At 43.9% G+C, this 21255-nt stretch overlaps 1 protein-coding gene across 4 annotated transcripts in view; it reads right to left on the bottom strand.

The window, feature by feature from the left end:
• The window catches only part of RERE (arginine-glutamic acid dipeptide repeats), a 221527-nt gene that overhangs the window by 107801 nt on the left and 92471 nt on the right, over positions 1-21255 (bottom strand). The window lies entirely within an intron of this gene.

Below are 21255 nucleotides of genomic sequence, written 5' to 3'. Positions count from 1 at the left end.
AGGCAGTTATATCTCTGTATATCTGACCAGCGAATACTCATCTATTCACTCACAAAACAGTAACCCAAGAGGAAGAAGGGATCAGAAAAGGATTGGCAATTTTTGCCTCATGCAGCATGATCTTAGCCTGCTCATTTCTTCATACACCAAGTATTTATGGCCAAACGCAGCAAAAAGAATAGCAACATCCACATAATTCAGCGCGACCATTCCTAACTGTTGTAAGCAAGAAATGCCAGGTATTTTTTAGCCCAACCTAACAGGATCTGTTCTTTATTCACACAACAGAACAGGACGCTGCAGTTCAATCCCAATATAGGCTCCGAGTGCTCATGTACCTCACACACCCAATAGCAAGATGTACACAACCTATCTTCCTCAAGTGCTCCTTTTTCATGTGAGGATCCAGGCACCAGTTTGTGCCTTCTGAGAAGGAAACTTGAGCATAAACACCACTTCCAAATAGAATTTACAGGTCGAGTTATTACAGACTCGGGCCTTGAGTTTATCTTTGAAACCCTTGTAGTCAACTCTTTCCAGTGCTCCACAACACTTGAGGAAACAGAGGAAGGGCCTAGAGGGAAATGAGCATTCTTTTGGCATGAGGCAACTGTTTTTGCTGGACTAAAGTTCCCCAAGACCCTTCGAAGGCTGCTCTTAAAACATCTACATTTAGAACTTAGATCGCGGGTCACTGGACCAGAGCATTCTCCCCCCCGCTGTTCGCATCAGCCTGGTTGTTGCAGCAGTTTCCACCCTTTCTGCTCAATAACCAACACCCAAATCTTCCCATTACCTGCACTTCTTGAAGGCTCTGATGACAACCCCGTGTAATACCACCAAACAACTGCTAGTGGCAGCATTGTGCCAGAAAAGGCTTTGTTAACCGCTCACCGCAGGTGCTCTGTGCGCCGAGAGCCTCAAAAAGCACCCAGGAACATCCTGAGCCTGTTTGTTCTGTACGGGAGAAACCTGAACCTCCTCTTTTTTTTTTTGTCTCTTCAAATAACACGTTCGCCGTCAAAGCCAACGAGCTTGTCTAATGCATGGAGCAAAATCAAAAGGACAAAGTCAGAGAGGCAGCGCTGATTCCTGCTGCCTGCTGTTCGAGCCCCATGGCTGCGCCTTGCCTGCTCTCCCGAAATAAAGCTCTGTGCAGCACAGCTTTTATGCACAGCCTGAGTTCTGAAGACTAAAACAGTACAGACGTTGTTACCCTCTTGCCATTTGTTCATAAGCTCTATCAGTGCTACAAGAACCGCATGCAACAACCATGGGAAACGTTAACCCAGTGCTGCTCTTTGCATTTCTTAGCTGAGAGAAAACCCATGTCCCACGTGTAACCCATGTTACACAAAACCTTCACAGCACGCTCAGAAAACATCACTTGTGGCATGAAAACTGCTCATAGGTACAAGCAAGTTTACAAGCAGCATCAAAAGCTGATGCTTGGATTTTCTTGGTTTGTGCCACTAAAGCCGAGTGTCTTCCAAATAGTCCAGCACCCCAAGGAGCACTACCAAGGCTTCAGTACATCTGTATAAGGTGTAAGTACATATGTATATGTAACCATGAAGGACCACCACAAAATACAGTACTGAATGGTGGTGGTGGTTTTGAATAGCAAATGGCATCAGGGAGGAGAAGGACTAGAAACCTACATTGTGCTCTGCAAGGAATGGGGCTACAGATGCTTAGCCACAAACCAGATCAGCACCAGTGATCAGCATCAGGCCAGTGAGAGATCCGAGAAAAGGCAACACCTTCCTGTGTACCTTGCCACAGAGAAGTCATGGAGAGGACAAAGGGAGCAGGTGGAGCCTTACAGCCACTCTCTGCGAGGGGGCAGTTGTGCAGAAAGCTCTGTCGGTGTTCACATTTTGAAGGTGTATCCTCTACGCGTGCATGCGTCGAGATGAGATTGCATTAAAAAGGGAGGGATCAAAACTGCTTTCATTGCCTTGGCATCATATGGAGCTGTCTGTTGGGAGCTCACAGCTGGAGTCTGAATTAAGCCAAAACCGTAAAGGAGATGTTGACACCATCGCTTCCCTGCCTTGGTTTCTTACTGCATCACAGAGGAGCACTGGGCTTTTAGCAGCACGGGGATAGGGGCAAGGTCAACCTTTACAAAGCACTGATACACTGGGATAGAAGAAATCAAGGGCTGGAAGTGAGGTTTTGCCACTTCTGCCATAGGAGACCACCTCAATCCCTACCTTCCTCCCAAAAGACCCTCCCAGTTTGTCCCTCAGTCAATGCAAAGAGAAGGTTTTTGCTTATGGCCAAGTCTCCGGGAAGTGTCACTGAGCCCCCCAATATGTGTTAAAAAAGAAATGGAATCACAGAGGATTAAACAAAAGCTTTTCAGGAACATTCACACACAACGAAGGGAGTCCAAGTATTTGCTATGTTTTGCAGCATTTTATCACCTCATCTCTCAAAAATCATAGAATCCCAGCCTGGTTTGCATTGGAAGGGAGCTTAGAGCTCACCCAGTCCCAACCCTCTGCCACAGGCAGGGACACCTTCCACTAGAGCAACTTGCTCCAAATCTCTATGTCCAACCTGGCCTTTGAAATCCCATAGCTTAGGAAAGCTTAACATCTACCATCTAAAGATACTCCAGAGCTTTTTTGCTACTTGAAGCATTTGAATTTGAAGGAAAGCACTCACTTCCCATGCAGAAGCTCTGTTCAGACTCAGGGAATGCCTCCGTTGTTCCCTGCACTGTCTTATTCGAGGCTGGCAGTTACTCTGCGCTGTGAAAGAGAACATTTCCTCCCCTCAAATCAGATTCACAATCAGGAAGAACACGGGAATGAGATTGAGTTTCAGGAGGCTGCTGAACCTGGGAAGTTTTCAGGGCAATGATGAATTACCCCATGCTGCAGCCTGCCAACAGGACCGCTATTGACTTCGTTAGGCTGATCATGCAGTTGTGAGGCATTGGCAGAGGGGGAGATTACAAAGAGAAAGAAATTACAGGGGTTTTCCTAACACAGAACAGGGGCTCTTCTATCACCTCCCTTCACAAAACGATTCAACAACTAAGGAGAGAAAAAAGATTAGAACTAAATCAGATGATAAAAACAACAGAATCAATCCAAAGCCCGGATCTGAAGCCCTGGCATACACCAATTTTGGATGCTTTTTAACTTGTAAAACCTAGATTTTATGAAATAGGCATTTTAAATGAATGATAAATGACAGGAAATGATGAACACGGCCAAGGTTCCCATCTTTAAAAAAAATCACCAGACTTAGGTATCTTTCCAAGTGGAAAGCAGCACATGCTCCACGGTGCTGACTGCTCATCATCATCTGAATCAGAGAGCACACATGGCACAACTCAATGCCTCCACTCAGAAGGAGCACAGAAACAAAAATAGCATTTATAACTAAGTAACTCTTTAAAGCAAAGCCTCTGGACAATGATGCGAATAAAACACACTGACACGGTACCAAGATGCTGTTTGTGCACCGCTGACAGAGGTTGGGTTTTATTTTGGGAGTGGGTTGTGTGATCTAAGCTCCTTCCTAAACACCCCTTTTTCCCCATGATTGCTGCTTTTGGTGCAGTTAAAGAGCTTCACCTTGCAAGTCTTTTCTCTCTTCCAACAGCATGGGTTTGTGGGTTTTAAACCTGAACTTTCAGTCTCCCTAAAAATACAACACGTCTGTCAGCCTCTTCTTTTCACATCCTTCACTGCACAGAAATTCCTAGACATGCTGTTTTGTCAGCCAGCTTTCTAAATATGGATGTCATTTACAGAGCAGACTATACTCGGAGGTGTCAAGGCGCCAGCTTCTGTGGCAGACTATTTATTTTAGAACCATGTGCACACAAAAGAAGCTTCCCCAAGTTCATAAAGTGTTACTTTCTCTGCTTTTTACACCTTTACGTATGAAAAGCCGCAGACAGTCACATGCCAAACCCCCACTTGCAGAAATCACAGCAACGGCAACCGCTTTCAGTGTCTTTGTCAGCTCTAAAAGACTCCTTGTGCTACAAAACCTTGAATGGAAATACTGCCTATTGCTGCAGTACTCCAAAGTACTCATCCGGAGGGGTGGTTGTTGCTGCTGGTTTGGGGTTTGTTCCTTTTAAAAGCCATGAAGCAATTTTGGACCTTCAACAAGAATTAGATGAAATCCGTAATTGCATTAAAGCATCCCAGTTTGGGAGCATCTGGTCAGCTTCTATTTATAAGTGAGCCTCTCCCTTAAAAGGGTGAAAATAACCTTCTAGGTTCTCTTTAAAAGCATGAATGTACCAATTTCCACAGCATTTGCTAACTCCAAGGTGCCAGTTTTCTTCATACACACACTTGAGAACAGAGTTGCTGCACATTACAATTCACATCTTCAGGGATTCCACATTCTCTTTCCAGGGTTATGACTAACCCAATTGTGCAAATGATCACAGATGTCCTGCAGATTCCCTCAGAGGGATTTCAGCAGTATACTTCATTACTTGCCCTATTTAGATAGCGTGTTAAATCACAACTAGCTTTGGAAGCAATATCCCAAATGCTGGAGGTGGCAGATGGGCACACTGGAGTCCGTGAATAGGGGCTATTTCAAAGACACAAACAGCAGAATAGAAACAAGGAAAAGAACATCTTTCCTTTCAACCAGATTCTCAACAATGGCATTTCTTTATTAGGAAAAAATAATTCTATGCTATCAAATTCTTTGTGTTAATTTAATATGGCAGTGTTTTAAAGTCACTCCACTGTTCCCAACCAACACTTTGTGCATTGCAGCACAGAAGCTCTGGCCTCTCTAAGCCAGTTTTCATGTGGGTTTTATTTTTTAAACACTACAAATTAACCCCATCCTTTGGGGCACATTTGTTTGTCCCCCTAAATGATGCCTTCATGTCACACAAACAGTTCTAATTACGCTCCATGACATGGCATTAGCCCCACTCCAACACAAGTGGTAGGTTTGACTTGCTCTGCTTGCTTTCCCCATCCCTCCCCTTAGCCCTTCTGTGCCATGTTGAATTGCTGCCTGTATTTCTACGCCTAGTGGGGAAGTATTTTTACACTGACTCATTTTTAACATTACTAATATCGAAAAGAGGGGAAAAGAAGAATAAGGACCACTTATACCAGCTCTACTGGGGGAAGAAAGCACAGAGCAGGGACATCAATGAAACTATCTGGAAATCAGGAGCTGAAGAGATGCAGCAAACAGCATTCTTCTTCCCACTCTGTAACAGCACACGTAATTTCACATTCTCAGGCTATCTTTTTGTAGGCTGTTCCCTAATTAAATCGGAAACCTGATCAGCTGTTTGTAAGCCAAGAAAGCCCAGCCTGGAAATGCAGAGGGTATTACTACAACTGAATGTTATTTTTGCAGCTTGATTATTTAATTCAGATGCATGCATATCAACACATAATTACCTCTTGCAAGCACAGAAGCATTATCCAAAGTGAGAGCTATCAGTATTCAGTAAGGAAAATGTTAAAGAGGAGCAGTAAACATGGCAACATGCAGTTTAATCCTGCCTGCCTCTCAAATACAACAACCCAACGCAGCCCTTCTCTTGGTTCCTGTCCTTTTAACCCAAACCAACACAAAGACTTCAACCTTTAAACCTGTTAGTGTTATCTAATGACTATTCCATCTACAAGAGCTTTTCTAATAGAAACATGCCTTGATGGCTTATCTCAGCACACAAGGCAGGCCACAAAGAACCGCCGGCGTGATTGAGCGCAGTAATGGAAGGCAGGAAATGAGAAGGCTTGGTTAAGCCGCGGATAATCGATCAGTGTATTCAGTGAAGTGTGAGCTGAGCTGGGAATAAGCTGCCTGGGGTATCAAATATTGCTGTTTCCAGGGTAAAGGCCCATTTCTGTGATCTATGGAGGAGAAAGCATAATTTATTGACAAAACAATACAGGAGTTTTTCCCAAGGTCTCGCTCTTGCCATTTTCTGATGGTTTACAACAAGAATTTCTCGTGCCGCTTTTATTCACAAAGTCTAACAAATAAAATTCCCTTTGGAATTAATGAAATCACCTTGGTGCGCTGGATATTACTTCAGTCCTATGTGCAAAACACTCTGAGATGCAAAACAAGCATTAGACTCACCGCACCCTCAACCTGAAACTCGTACGCTCAGATGTAAGCGCACATGGGTCGCAGGTCCTTTTGCTCAGAGCCACTCTTCTTTGTTGAGAACATTATTTCTACATGCTATGCTCTATACCCACCACAGTTTCTACAGGTTTGAAGCAAAACTGTTTGCAAACACCGCCACCAATTACACAGTTGGTGTACAGACAGGTTATGTGTAGATAGAGTTGCTTCCTACATAAGGAGGAGGGAAAGTATACGAGTCCTAAACATACCTGGAAATCTCAGCCTACTCACATTCTCACATACACATATGCAAGTACAAAACAACAATCTGCTTGCCTACACCTTTAAACAATAGCAAAGCATGGCCAAAATTAGTCTTAACTCATGATTAGCTGCAAGCTTGTGTTCCCTGCATTGTGGGGATGGCCGGATAGCTGGATTCTAAGGCTATCAAGGCTCAAGCCTTTTTCAAAGCACTAGGTGATATGCTACTTATGTGATGTTAATTCATAGTAGCTGCCATATGCTGTCTCCTCGTGTGGGTGGTTTGGCATTAGAGTTGCTAGACTGTCTTAAAAAAAAACACAGCCTTCAGATCCCCAGAAGAGCTGTACTATCACAACTTGCCACGCTGCCACTTCATGAACGCGAGATGTTCTGCTGGGATAGCTATTACAGTCGCAAGGAATTCTTGGAGCAGATGACAGCAGAAATAATTATGGTAACTGAGAACTAGGGAAAGATTCGTCAGAAACTGCAACAAATAGCACCAAAAGACTGTATGTGCTGGTGTGAATTCAACACTAAGGTCTGCCTCATATGGATACAGATGAGCGCTGAAGAATCGTGCTTTAACCAGATGCACTTCAAAGACACAGCTCAAGTGGAGCTATCTGAATGCATTTTCCTTTCCCCTCTGTCTGCTCCTCATTGCTCTGACTTCCCCTCCATACTTGTACAAAAGTTAACTAATATGGAACACCAGCTCTTCATTTTAGTGTCACCCAAACCCTTCTTTCCAAGATATCCAATCTCTGAATTAGGCATCATATTAAAGAAAACCCAAGGAAGAAATGAGAATACCATGAGGGAAATAGTCGTTCCTTTCCAAGTCCTAAGCCCACATGGAAAAACAGCTTTAAGACGACACCTGCCATGATCCAAAGTGCAATTAAACCTGACTTTCTTGGGTAAAAGTCAAAAAGCAGCTGTGAAAAAGCCAACTGAAATGGCGTGGTTTGGCCATTTGGCCATTTGTTAAAGAATAGGGAACTATTTAAACCTTACTCTTTGATAGCGCTTTCTAAAGGCATAGGGCCGTTAAAACTTACCATGAAGCCTCCTGTTTTCTACTGAGACAGAAGAGCAAAGTCAGCAACCATATCTGCTGTATAAATTACTGGCCCAAGTGAGTCACAGAATGACACACTTTTCCATGTGCAAAAGAGGATGTGCTGTTATATAAAAACAAGTGTAAGCTAGAACTGATCAAAACGGGACTACATGGTTACTTGGAAATGAAGCTATGAGGGCATCGGCCATCTGTCAAAGCAGAACTGTTTGCAACACATTCAACTTCCCCCCCACCCTTCTGTGTCCAGGCTCTGCAGACTCCTTCAGTATTCAAAAAGTCCATGTTTTCCCATTGGAATTCCCTTCATATTCACACCCTAGAAAACGCGATCAATCAGCAACCACCGTCATCATCTCTGGTTTTAGGATCACAAAAGAGACCAAATGCAAAGCTGCTCTACACAGTCTTTGCCCAAATTAGTGTTTGCTACCAAATTCCCAAGACAAGTTCCTCCTCAACTTAATATTAATCCCATCATCCCTACTTTTGGCTGGCAGTGATCAAGAAACAGAGGATGCGAACCACCACCCGTACACCGCACAATACATCAACTATCAGATACTGAATACACACATACTCGTTCATCTGGTTTTAGCTTTTCAACGATCCAAACAACAGAACTGAACAGAGCTTCGTGCAAGTTTTCAAGGAGAAAAAGAACGTCACCCAGTGCAGGTAACACCCATAGGAGATTTCTGTATTGAAAACAAACTACACTATTTACTCCATAAACTCTTCAGCTTTACCAGCAACAAAGCTGCTTTGGGAGCTGAGGCCTAGCAAGTCACCTGCTTTCCTATCAGTGAAATCCACCCAGAACAGGGGACAACATCCTTCAAATTTCAGTGCAGTTCTAAATGAGAAAAGATAATTTCATCTTGTAAGAAAAAGCAGTTATGCTTAAAAGCTGACTGGCTTAGAATAAAACTATGCTAAGATCTTTCAGGAAGGTTATGGGTCATTGCTTACTACCTCATTTAATCCCTTTGTGGTATCTTTCTGCTCCGTTTCCCTTTTATGTTCTTTGAATCCCATCTGTGGTTCACGGTGTCAGTTATGCTGAGCAAAAGCATAAAGTAACCACACTATTACACTGCACAACCACCCTTGAACAAGCCTGCCTAATTGTAGCTGTCAGGACTAGAAGAGAACGTGTCCACTTGTCCCTTTGAAAGCTTCTGGGGCACAGAAGGCTTTCCCCAATCCACTGCTGCCTTCTTAGGGAAAACAAGCAGCTGCCCCCCCCCGAAGGTCCAAATCGGTGCATACGCATCTGATGAGGTCTCTGCACACAGGTACATCAGCACGGACACACTCTGCGCTGCCTCCACAAAGGGCCAAGAGGACAGCATGAGTTCAGCTGCACCCCATGGTCATGGGCAGGCAGTTGAGTGCATCAGGGTTACTATTCTTGTTTCAGCAAGCCACATCTCCATGCAATACACACAAAACATCACCTTGTGCTCATGCTGAAGCGACACAAAAGCCGGCAGCTTACGCTTGAGCCCAGAACCCCCCCTGCGCTGGGCTGCACCCCCAGAGCGTGAGCAGCAGGGCAGGGAGGGGATCCTGCCCCTCTGCTGCGCTCTGGGGAGACCCCCCCTGCAGCCCTGATGCAGCTCTGGGGCAGCAGCACAAGAGGGACATGGAGCTGTTGGAGGCCATGAGGGATGGAGCTGCTCTGCTCTGGAGACAGGCTGATCCCGTCCAACCCAAACCCTTCTGTGATTCCATGATGCCTGTATGTGCATATATACGGGACACTCAGCTCTGGGGTACAAAAGCCACCCTGAAGCTGTGGAGACACCTTATCTCAGCTATGATTTTTACTCTACAATAAAAGCCCTATACAAAAGACACAAACATGGGTGAGAATTCCTTAATGGGCTGTAATTCCAATCACTACTGGGGAAAGCAATAAGCACCATTTCTGATCACAGCGTCTCTGTTCCTGTTTGCTGCTTCTACAAACTCCACTTTTGATGATACATTAAGCCTTCCCACAGAAGGAAACCTGGCAGCGAGCTGCTGACACAGTATTGATAGTGAACCTCCTTAACACACCGGCTGATTAGCATTTCTGTTGCTGCACTGCATACATCCACACTGTACATCAAATACACTCTGTGTCAGGCATAATAAGCAAACAGTTACCTAACAACTAATGGTATTACAAACGCATTTAACTAATCATCGAATATGTGCTCCGGTAATTAAATTCCATTAAGGATTTTCAAGCATTATCCCGAAGAAACGCACCATTGAAATGAAGGTACCAGTCAGACACTGCCTGACATTTGCCATTAAATGTCATTGATAGTATATAGCTCAGATCTAACTGCTGAGCACCACCAGCCCCAGTATTTATCACTTCTATTAAAACAAGCAGCACACAGCAGAGGGAATAGTTGAAGCCATCATATACAGTTTAAATAGATTTCTCACCTTTCAAATATCAAGAGGCCACATTTTCTTGCACATCTCGCTAAGGGGTTTACCTTTTAACAAAGAGATACCGAGAGCTAAAGGATAAAACAATCAGGAGAGTTTGCTCTGCAAACCCACAGCACGGAGTTTGAACAGTCATCCTGGCTGTTAAAACATCTCCTAACAGTCAGGGGAATTCTATGACAGGAAATATTAAAGCACCTCTGCAAACTGGCCCTCTCTGCCAGCAAACCCGGGTTAAAATTATGGAAGGAAAAGGAAAGACAAAGGCTGACAGGCCAGATCCTGGGATTTGGGTGTTTCACCACAGAAGCAAATGCTGTTCCTCTGAGGAAACCAAGTGTATTTGGAAAATAAATGCCTGGAAAGTAAATGTTTCCTCCTGCAGCTTCTCAGAGGATGCGAGGATTTGCTGATGGTCAGTTGCTTAAATGCGCACATCCTCCAAGATGCTGTTACAGAAACAGCTAACGTTTTAAACGAGGAAAAGGACAAATCTGGTTTTATACATGTGCCTCCCATAGCCGAGTGTTCAGACACTGGCTGAGACATGACAGAACCTTAATAAGAATACTACTGTCATTCATTAAGGTGAAACAAAGCAGAGCAGCTAATAGAGAAAACAAAACAGCACCTTTAAAACAAATGTCAAGTTGTAAGAGACAGGACTGGATCTTACTGTGCAGGGAATTTCTAATACAGATTGCTGCCGTCTGCTGCAATATCGATAGCCAGAATTAGCAATACCAGACTTGATATTTTTTCTTTGTATTTATATGTAAATCAGTGCTAAATAAATAGCTCCAAAGCCAGGTCCGCAGGCTGCAATCTAATCTAAACCTGGAGATTGGAAAGACGGCCTCCATTCATCTGGAAATAGCTAGATATTGAAAATGCTAACATCAGAAATAACTACACTGGAGAGCAAAATGGATACCATTTACCTGCTATAAAGGAAAAATTCTCCGAGGAAAAGTTGGGAGAGAGGAGCACAGGAAAAAAGCAACTGCCAAGTGCTGAAAGTCACACTTGAACACACAGAGAACCAAGGGGAACAAGAAGAAAAGGGGCTCTGAAACAAAAATAGACACTTTTGAACATGTAGTACACACAGGGACACCATCTGCACTCTCATTTGGATTAAGGTTAAGGTCAATACAGCCAGCCAAGCTAACACACAGTTCTGAGGCTAATCATTTGTCTTGGACAATATAATCGTCGCTGTGTTACAGCTTGAACAAATGAAGCTACTAATAGCTTCCATTTGAACAAGCCAAGGTGTTAATGCAGTCAGAGATCCAGAAGCAGAACGCTCTGAGACCAACTAGGAGTTCCATAAACCACCCAGTCCTCCTGTATAATTCACCTTCACTTACTTTATTATTACGGGCACTGGATGGAACCCATCTTTCCCAGATGGAAACGCTCTTGACATGGAAGGTTTATACCTTTCCCATTGTTCTGGGCACAAGGATTTATATAACGTGTACCAACATAGCACATTTTTGCCCCGGATTTATTGAAAACAGCAGGGCACCTGATTGAGCCTTCTGTGTTCAACCATTACCTCTAATCGTAGAAACAGGCAGAGCACCTTACAAAGAAGAAGAGATTTTCATAAAGCCAATGAGAAGACCCTAACCGAGTGTTCCTAAAACTTCTAATGGTAATGTGTGTAACCCTAACCTTACCTGCTTGTTTTAGAGACAGCTCTCTATTTACATTAGTTTCCTTTTACCAAATGCAATCTTGACATAAAAGGATGGTTTTAAGATTACTATGGACTTAGTTCTTCACACTGCTTACTAAGAGTCTCACTTGGGGCAGGAATAAAGTGTAAGAGATCATGTATGAAAGTGGGTGCTCTCCCTCTCTTTGATGCATACATTGGAGGAAGGAGCCTACTGAAATCTATATTGAAGCACATACATTTGAGAAGCCCATGTAACTCTCTTTGGTTCTAGCCACAGCATCTCTTTGACTTATTGCCATAAGCTCCTGTATTTGACTGCACAGACCAGCACAGGGCACAGACCATGTGCCACTGGAAGCCTGATCCTAAAGGTATGGAGCTACCTGAGTATTCATTACTTTAGAAAAGTGAACTTAAATGTACTGGCACAAACACCACCGACAAATATGTTTTCCAACACCTAAACTGATATAAACTGTCGTGTTTGTCCTGCAAGTGCCTTCCAATGAGTACAGCATTAAATGCAACTGTATTAGCCAATGGAGAGCAGTCAAAACATGGGCAACAGAGCACGCTGAAAGGACATGCCCTTCCCAACTGGAAATGAAGCTCATGCGGAACGCAGACTTACACCAAGTAGCAGGTTACACTGACGGCCGCAGAGAGCATCGTGACAGCTGCACTTCCCAGATGAAGGATTTATGATGGTATTTTACCACAGTTAATGGAATTTTGCCCTTTAGAGTGTGAAGTTTTTAAGCTTAAAGGCCCAAGCTCCTTCAGAACTCAAACAGCTCGTAGTGGAAGAATGGTCTGAGATAAGCACATAGAGACAGCATATGAAATCAGTATACAGTCTGCAGGTATTTCCTTACAAAACCACCTCAGTTAAGACAGGGAAGCTCTCAATCACAGTCCACGCTGGCAACCCAACCATCTTTAATCACGAGCACAGCACAAGGAGCAAGAACTCCACGGTTTAGGAACGATTTAGAATACAACCATGTGAAACACCAACACATCAGGATCGGGAAACTCGCATCAAACAGCGGCTTCCTTTCCTGAAAACCTATTTACCAAATCTTTTCAGCAGCAAGCATTCTGAAAAGCATCCGAGGGGATTCCTGCCTGCAGATTTCTTGCCATGCATTGTGTGTATTATATAGAATGCACCTTCTGCCTCACCAGGCTCTGAGGTTCAGGCACATCAAAACACCCAATTGCCTTTTCCCCCCCCTCTTCCCTTTATTTTAAGCATGAAGAATATGAAAGCACATTCTGAAGCTGGTCCTTGTTAGCAGGCCCATTTTCATCTCTTTAAACTCAAAGAGAGCAATTCCCTTGAAAACTGTCACAGCATTTCTGCAATCCATAAAGAGAAAGTTCAACAGCCTGAGGTCACTAATCATAACGACAGCAGATAGAGAGCATAAATTACGTCTTTCTATTTCACAGTAGTGAATCACATATATTCTTTTATCTTATTTACTTGATTCTGTCTATAAATCAAATATTCCAGACATGTTTGCAGCCAGTAGGGTGTAAACAGTGGCAACTGCTTTCTCTAAAGCAATATCCCCAGCATTAATGTTCCATCTCCTTTCCTTTCTGCAGGGTTATGTGTGAAACTCAGCTTCTAACAGTCTCCCTATACCTAAAGGGGCTCCATGAAACCTGGAGAGGGGCTTGGGACAAGGGCCTGTAGGGACAGGCCAAGGGGAATGGCTTGAACCTGCCCGAGGGGAGACTGAGCTGAGCTCTTAGGCAGAAGCTCTTCCCTGTGAGGGTGCTGAGGCGCTGGCACAGGGTGCCCAGAGAAGCTGTGGCTGCCCCATCCCTGGCAGTGCTCAAGGCCAGGTTGGACACAGGGGCTTGGAGCAAGCTGCTCCAGTGGAAGGGGTCCCTGCCCGTGGCAGGGGTTGGAGCTGGAGGAGCTTTGAGGTTCCTTGAACCCAAACCACTCTGGGATTCTATAACCTGTGCTTGGTAGGATGCCATGGCTTTGCTTCTAGTGTAACCATTCCCTCTCTTGTTCTATGTACAAACACATACAGATGCCATGTTTATTGCTGTTTCTACTGCAGTCACTTGTAACCAGATTGGTGAAGCTGTCAAGTGGCTTTAAGTCTAATCAAGCATCTTTTCCATATATCAAAGCGCTGTTGTGCAGATGAAGCTGTATATACTTTATACTGCAGCTACCCTAGCATTTCTTAGACATTTCACACATTTCAGGAAGATGTACATTACTGTGAGTCATAAATGTGGGATGCAGACTTCCAAGGATGCTCACTCACAGCATAGCATTAGTGAGCCTTCCCAAGAAGATTAGAATATGGAGCACAAAAGAGCAAGTGCAAGCACTTCAGTGGTGCTGGGCTACTTGAAAAAAGCTCCTGTGAATCAGACATCCACTGGAATTCTCCAACTGCAAACCACAGCAAAAGAGATCCAACTTTTTCCTCCCCAGTCATCAGTTTGCAAGAATACACAGTAAGTCCTTCTCCTCATCCTGATCCGTCATGAGGCTCACAGCCTCGCTCTCCCAACTTCCGTAGTGCCAGAACTTCATTTCTGAGAAGGATCCTCATGGATTTCTGCTTTATATTTTATGCTGTCATTCCAATTTATTTTCGCCTTGAAAAAGTAAGGTTCACAAATCAAAGGGTAGCACAGTTTGTGGTTTTATAGAGCATTCCTTACACTAACATACAAGCGGCTAACTAACTAACTAACACACACAAGTGGCTGGAACAAGAACTGCTTCACACAACAATAGTTTGTATATCTTCCAAAATGAACAAGTTTAAATAATAAGATTCCCCTAGCACAAATCGGCTTTAACAATTCTGCATTGCTTTTAACCCCAGAATGTGCCGAGAAACAAGACATTGAAAAGAGTAAGAGTAAAGAAGTTCTGCTCAGAAAGCAGAGCAGGATACTGTGCATTACTAATTTAATTAAAGAGTTATTTTCCTTTTAAATACCCTCTAATGGCCCAAAACGAACTCGGGCTGATTTAAAATCAATCACTTTAATCAAAATTACAAGTTCAAATTCTCCGTGGATTAGTGCTCGGTGACTACAGAGTCAAAAACGCACATCCATCACAGCCCTACTTTTTATTTGCTCCAGGTCCCAAGTAGGGAAAAGCCCTGGTTCTCTCATTGACACAAACCACATGAGTTCAGGCTCTCCAGCCAGGCAGCAAACCAGCTCCTAACCCCATTCCTGCTCTCTGAACAGGCCCTCAGGAGCACACAGCCCTCACGCCTGCCTTCTCGAGAGAAGAATATGAGAGATAGATCTGAAACTCTATTAGATAGTCACAAGGTGGAGCTGACTTGAAGCAGTCTCTTAAGTGGCTCCATCAGTCTCTCTGCTGCATAAAAAGGGACCATGCATTGCCCTTCCTGCCACTCCAACATGGACTGCATCATCCCAGGTATTCAGAGAGCATCTCAGACACTTTTCCCTTCCACACAGCAGCATTTTGTACCTCTCACCAGCAGCCAGTGAGAACAACCATCTTTCCTAGCATTTCCATACAAAACCAACACCTTCTGACACAGTGAGGTGTACTAACATCAGATTTACTAAAGACAGACCAAATAATCATTTGCCTTCAAGAACATACTTGCTCTAAACAACAATCACAGCAGGACCGGGGCAGTACATGGGAACAACACATCAGCAGTGATAATCCAGTAAGCTGACATTTCAGAACTCAACACCAGTTGCCCCCAGTATCTGTGACCTATAACAGAATCCCAGACTGGGCTGGGTTGGAAGGGACCTTAAAGGGGAGGAGATTTCTCTACACAAGACCACCAATATTGTGGACACACGCCACCTCCCACCTTCGACCACGCACTGCTGTTCTAGAGCCCTTCAGAACCTTCCCTTAGGCAGCCTCAGTGATGCTTCCCATAGCTGAACTTGCATTACAGCTCAAATGCACTTCAACATAGATGGAAAAAAAATCATAGGTGTCCATTTTCCATATTTTGCATCATTCTTTTCTGCCCATGTTTTATTTTTAAGCATCCGGATAGGACTCAGAAGCTTAGCGAGATGCTTGTGCATCTCCGGTGCCCTTCACACCTCCACCATAACTAACACCAGCGCCACAACTATGGGAACACTACAGTGAACCACAACTCCCCACTGAAGGCTTGGCCTCACACAGATTCCATTCTGCACGGCTGGCAGTGGGATGTTTATTACGTCCTACACCTCCACATGCCCCCCTGAGCATTCCTTTCCACAAGAGCATTATCACTACCTTGAAGAGGAACGTGAAGCACATCAAGGAGGTTGCCCTTTCCCAGCGAAGGCGAGCAAGCAAATGGTGAGGGATGGGACACGTGCTGAAGTTCAGTGACCACAGTGACATTTCACATTCCTTAAGGAAAACCACTGTGAAAGCTGGAAAACAAATTTCTTCAATGAATTATCTTCACCATCTCACACGCAGCATAGCAATGTATCTTTGGAGACTCTGCACCAGCGCAAGGAATCTGACAGTGCTCAAGTACCCCCCAATGACCAGAGAGAAAATTTCAACTTCAATAATCCTAAAGGTCAGAAACATTATTAAACATGACAGATGCCCTCACCATTCAACACTAGAGGACATGGCTAAATTTATTCTAACTCCGTTTGCTCTTGCTACATGTAAAACAGCTGATGTATCATTTAATACTGCTTTCTTATTCCCTAACAGCTAGAAATAACAATCTTTTCCAGGGTATTTTGAAGCTGACACTGATTTATTTTGCAGGCGGTTATCTCAGCACCAGGTGAAGGAAGCAGCTCGGTTTACTTTGGGTAAGGAGGAGGAAACAAGGCAGTAGTAAGGAAAAAGTAATAAATCAAGGGGGCAAAAGGTGCTGCAGATTCCACTACCGTGACAAAAAGCCCTCACGGAATCAAAAATAAAGGCAAGTCATAGAGTCACAGACTGGTTTGGGTTGGAAGGGACCTTAAAGATCATTTCATTCCAACCCCTGCAGGGATATATACACAGAGGATGTTAATATGCAGAGGGATGTTAATAAATTCTATGGTTCCTGTATCTACAATCAAGCCACTGCTATTAAACATGTTCTCATTATTAGCCACCCACATCCCTCTTGATAACACGGTGTAGGAAAGCAACCCCGATTATACCCCACAGCTCTAAGTGGTGTATTCCTGTTTATCCCTGTTTGCTCGCTATCTGGTTTTGTCCTTTTCTCACAGTCCGATGGGAGGTGGTGGGGCTGTCATTAATGGAACTGGTATCAATTGTGCTTCCTGCTTCCCTTCTATAACATTAGGAAAAAGAGCACAATAGCAATTGCACAAAATGAGCACAGGATTTCGCATTCACTCCCATTTCTAGCCCCCCGCAATCCTTTTAATTCCCTTTCTCTGTCTGCTACAGAAGCTGGCTCTCAAAATAAACAGCTTTACAATGAATGGGAGCAATTTGCTGATTTCAAACAAGCTGACAAGCATCATCAGCTCACATTAAGGCCCTGCCCGCCATGTTATCTCTTCTGGAGTGTGTATCTAACACAGACAAGCATCTCGCCACCGGCAGCAGCGCAGGATGTTCAAACAGATCTGCTGCTACAGGAAAGGCTTTGCTGGAGCCAGTGAAAAGAGTGCACAGAGCCTTTGTCGGGGTGAATCCTCTATAGCCTCCAGACAGGCTTTCTTTTTCCATGTGGCAAGGAGCCAGCAATGAAAATTCCAATTGCTGGCCTTCTGAATGCCAAGTGGTGTGAAAACAAACAGGGCAATTGCATTAAAAAGAGGAAGGGGGGGGGGGAGAACAAAAACAGAACAAAAAAACCCCAGAATAATTCACACTTTTTGCCTGGTTATGGGGTTTTTTAGGGTTTCTTTTCCCAGCTGTAGCCCTTAAGTTGTAAGGTCAGGATTTCCATCCTAAGGATCTAGGCCATATGGAGGGGAATGGAGGAAGAGCTGGAGTTGAGCCCTAAAAAATACATCCATGTAGTCTTAAGATCCAGGATTAAACAGCTGGAAGTTAACAAGGCTGCCATCTGTTTTAAACCCCCAAATATGAACGTTCTCTCCCTTTCCAAAAGGCAACACTGCAGTTGTGATATAGCACTGTAGCTCTGAATAAATTTAGTTGCACTGGTGCATTACACCATCAACGCTACCCAAAACCCCCACTGAAGTGCTAAATGTTCTTTACTTGAGAAAGCATCAACCAGGTCTGAAGACAGCATCTTCTGCACAGCCCTGTGCACTTCAGGAGTGCAAGATACGCTGGTTTAGCTACTCCGGAATGGATGGTTTCTGCTCCTGCCTTCAGAAGATATACAGCAAAATAAAAGGAATGCTGCTCTATTTCTCAGCCAAGCTCAGTGAGACTCCAATACCCATAAATCAGAGCAGCAGCATTTCTCTTTCTTCAGTTCTGAACTCTCATCTGAAAGGCGTTTCAAATAGCTCGCTAATTTAACGCACCAAAAGCACACAAATCAACCCAGCACTTGCAGAACAGGCTGTTAATACAAAGAGGTGGGTTTTTACAGGGAGGTGACAAGACCCAACCCTTCTGTGTCGCACAGCTTTATGTCTGTGTGAATTCAAAGGGTCATCTGGGCAAAAGTGAAAACCCCATAAAACCCTACGGAGACGCATTGTAAAAGGAAGGGAATTATCAAAATGGATTCATATGCATCTGGAACGATTTTAATACAAAATGCCCAGCAAATCTCCCTGCACTGCTGACAAATCACCAGCTGAGGTAAATCCCAGATAATGAAACATTGTAAGGAAGGCTCTATTTAATAATTTAGCCCCTGTCAAGCAGTTTGTATTGATTCTTGTTTTCAGCACAGGGAGAGAATGTTATCTCCAGCCTTACGGCTCAATGACAGCATCAGTGAATTTAATCACTGTGCAGCTCCTGCCATGCAATCCTTAAACTGTCACCTCTGATTCTTCATCATTCCTTGCTCCTTCATTCAAAGGCCCCTACACCCACATTTTCATACTAATCTCCTGCCCCACACATGCCCCACTGTAATCACAGCAGCGTTTCCATCTGCTCCACATTAGATGTAAAAGCCAATCTCATTTGCAGACTAAATTTTTTAGCTTAAATAATTCAGTGCTCCTTCAGATGTCTCATTTGTCTTTCTCTTATTAGCAAGTCTGCTCCATACCTTAACAGCAAATTCAGCTACGCCAAAGGCAGGACTGGAGCTATCACGGGACAGCGGTTCTAGCAAAGGCTTGGAGTAGAAAGAGAATCTTTCAGCCTTTACTTGACTGCAGAAGGGGGGATGAATCTGGAGAAGCAAGGACCTGTATTAATCAGCACTTTTTCCACCCCAGAAAGGAAAGGTCACGCTGCCTCCTAACTGGCCAGGAAAAATTAGCCACAAATTAATTCAGCAGCAGTTCAGGAACAGAGCATCCATTCACCTACAAACAGAATGAGGCTTTTAAATACATGAATGCTGGTGGCTACAGAAACCTCACCCAGGTATTTGCATTCGAAAACACTGGCTCCTGGAAAAGCGCAGGGGATAACAGATGTAATTTTAAGAGGTCTGCTGAAATGCAAGGCCGTAGGCAGGGAGAAAGCGAAGGGGAGGAAAAGCACATCCTGCGTAATTGAGAAAAACCAGGTTTCTTTCCATTTTTCCTCTTTATTCCAGGTGAGCTGCAATATTTTCCATTTTATCATCCTTTGGATCCCCGCGAAGCGATCCCACAGGCCCGCACAGACAAGGTCATCATACACAGATTTTCTATTACAGGGCACTCGCGGCATTTCACAACTGTCTTTTTATGCACTTCTGCCTTTCCATCCAGCCTATAAATTGTTACAAGGCCCTGGGGCAATCCAGCTGTATACTCCATTCAAATCAGGCTTCAAGGAGAAAGCACCACAGTCAAGATGCTTCAATCAAGTAAACATACAGGCACAAAGGGCAACTGCAGCACCATTAATAATGTTTGCTTTTGCATGGCGAATCCACCCTTTTGCTGGTTTAAAGTTTCTCTCTGATGCTCAGAATCAAAGTGTAGCCCATTAGCATTTTAAATGTGACATCAAATTAAATCAAGACATGATAACTCAGCTGCTGAAACCCATTTGCTGCTTGGGTTCTGTCTCTCTGGAAAACAACACAAACCTGAAAAAGGAAGCATGGACTGGTTCTCAGCCGCTAGAAATTCATACCAGGAAAGGTTTAAATGACAGGATCAGGGGGGCAGGTTTCCAAGATGCATTGTATTTGTATAAATCAGCCTGTACCATGGTCAGAGATACCCTGTTATTACCAGCAGCTATGTGGTTTCTTTCAGCTGTCAGTCACCACCCTTTGGCTTTTGTTCTCATTTCCTTAACTTCTCATTCACCTCTGTTATCCCGGGGGAAAAAAAAAACCCATATAAACTTCTTGGAATACAATCCCACTTTTTTGTTCATTTTGGGTCTTTTTTCCCCCCTTTCAATTTCAAAGTTAAACTGGAATTGCCTCAGTTTCAGTAAATTAATCAGGACTCTTTACTCAATACACTCCTAAGTGTAATGTGCTATGACTAGCTATGTGTTCAAATCAGTATGCTCCCACTTGGGGTCGGGGGGGGGGGGGGGGGGGGGGGGGAGTTAAAATTTAGGCAAATCCTGCATTATGCTTTGTTTCTTTCTCCCAAAACACTAATATTCCATAATCTTACTTTACTCCTGATCTCTGCATACAGATAAGTGTATTTCCAATAGCTGTGGCTCTTCACTACTTTTGATATTTAAATTGAGACAAGTAATCAAAGAGGGATGCGCACGGGTTTAGATGCACTGCGTAATTAACATTCACATTTGAAATGCAATTACTACTGTTGCATCATATATTGAAGCCAACAGCTGCTTATTTAAGGTGAGGAGGAAGGTTTTATTGGGTTAAAATAACCTTGTAACCAGCACTGCAGGCTTTATTTTGCTCACATCCCACTAAAGCTGCTGCCTTCCCCCTCTTGAGGAAGCTGTTCGCATCACTAGACAGATCAAGAGCTTGGTACGTGTCCACGTCCATGCTCCTCTGCACAGAGAGAAGTGCGTGCTTCAATTCTAGTGACTTAAAAGAATATTCCTATTGGATTTGTCACTCACCATGTCACAGGGCTCTCCCTAAAGCCGGTTTAGTTTATGTAAGTGGGAGGGCATGTATCTGTGTTATAAAATGGTTACCTAATGCTGTGTCATGGGTAAGTTCACATTGTCATTAACACACCTTCACTGAGGACAGTGCTTGGCCAGGAATAAATAGGGCCTGTCCCTAACACCAAGTGTTCCACAGAAAGCCACTGGGGCAGAGCAGGCAGCAGGGTGAGCCTTGGCTTTAAAACAGCAGAGGTTCACTGACCAAACAGATCACATCCTTTGAAACACCTTGCCATGCCTCTCTGGTAGGTCCATTGAACAAGCTGGTTAATTATTCAAGCTAGTTAGCCTTACCTATATATCCCTATGTAACAGCCCTGCAGTCTGCCTGAACATTTCACACTCATTATACGCTATTAGCTACCACTACATAGCACACCTCCTTGCTTTCCAGTCTGCAGTGCTGACACAAGCTTCCTTCCAGTTCGGAGGGGTCCTACACAGAGGAGCAGCCGAAGCCAT

This window comes from Lathamus discolor, chromosome 16, assembly GCF_037157495.1.
Source record: "Lathamus discolor isolate bLatDis1 chromosome 16, bLatDis1.hap1, whole genome shotgun sequence".
NCBI classification, from domain to species: Eukaryota; Metazoa; Chordata; class Aves; order Psittaciformes; family Psittacidae; genus Lathamus; species Lathamus discolor.
This window is presented reverse-complemented; position numbering and strand designations above follow the sequence as displayed.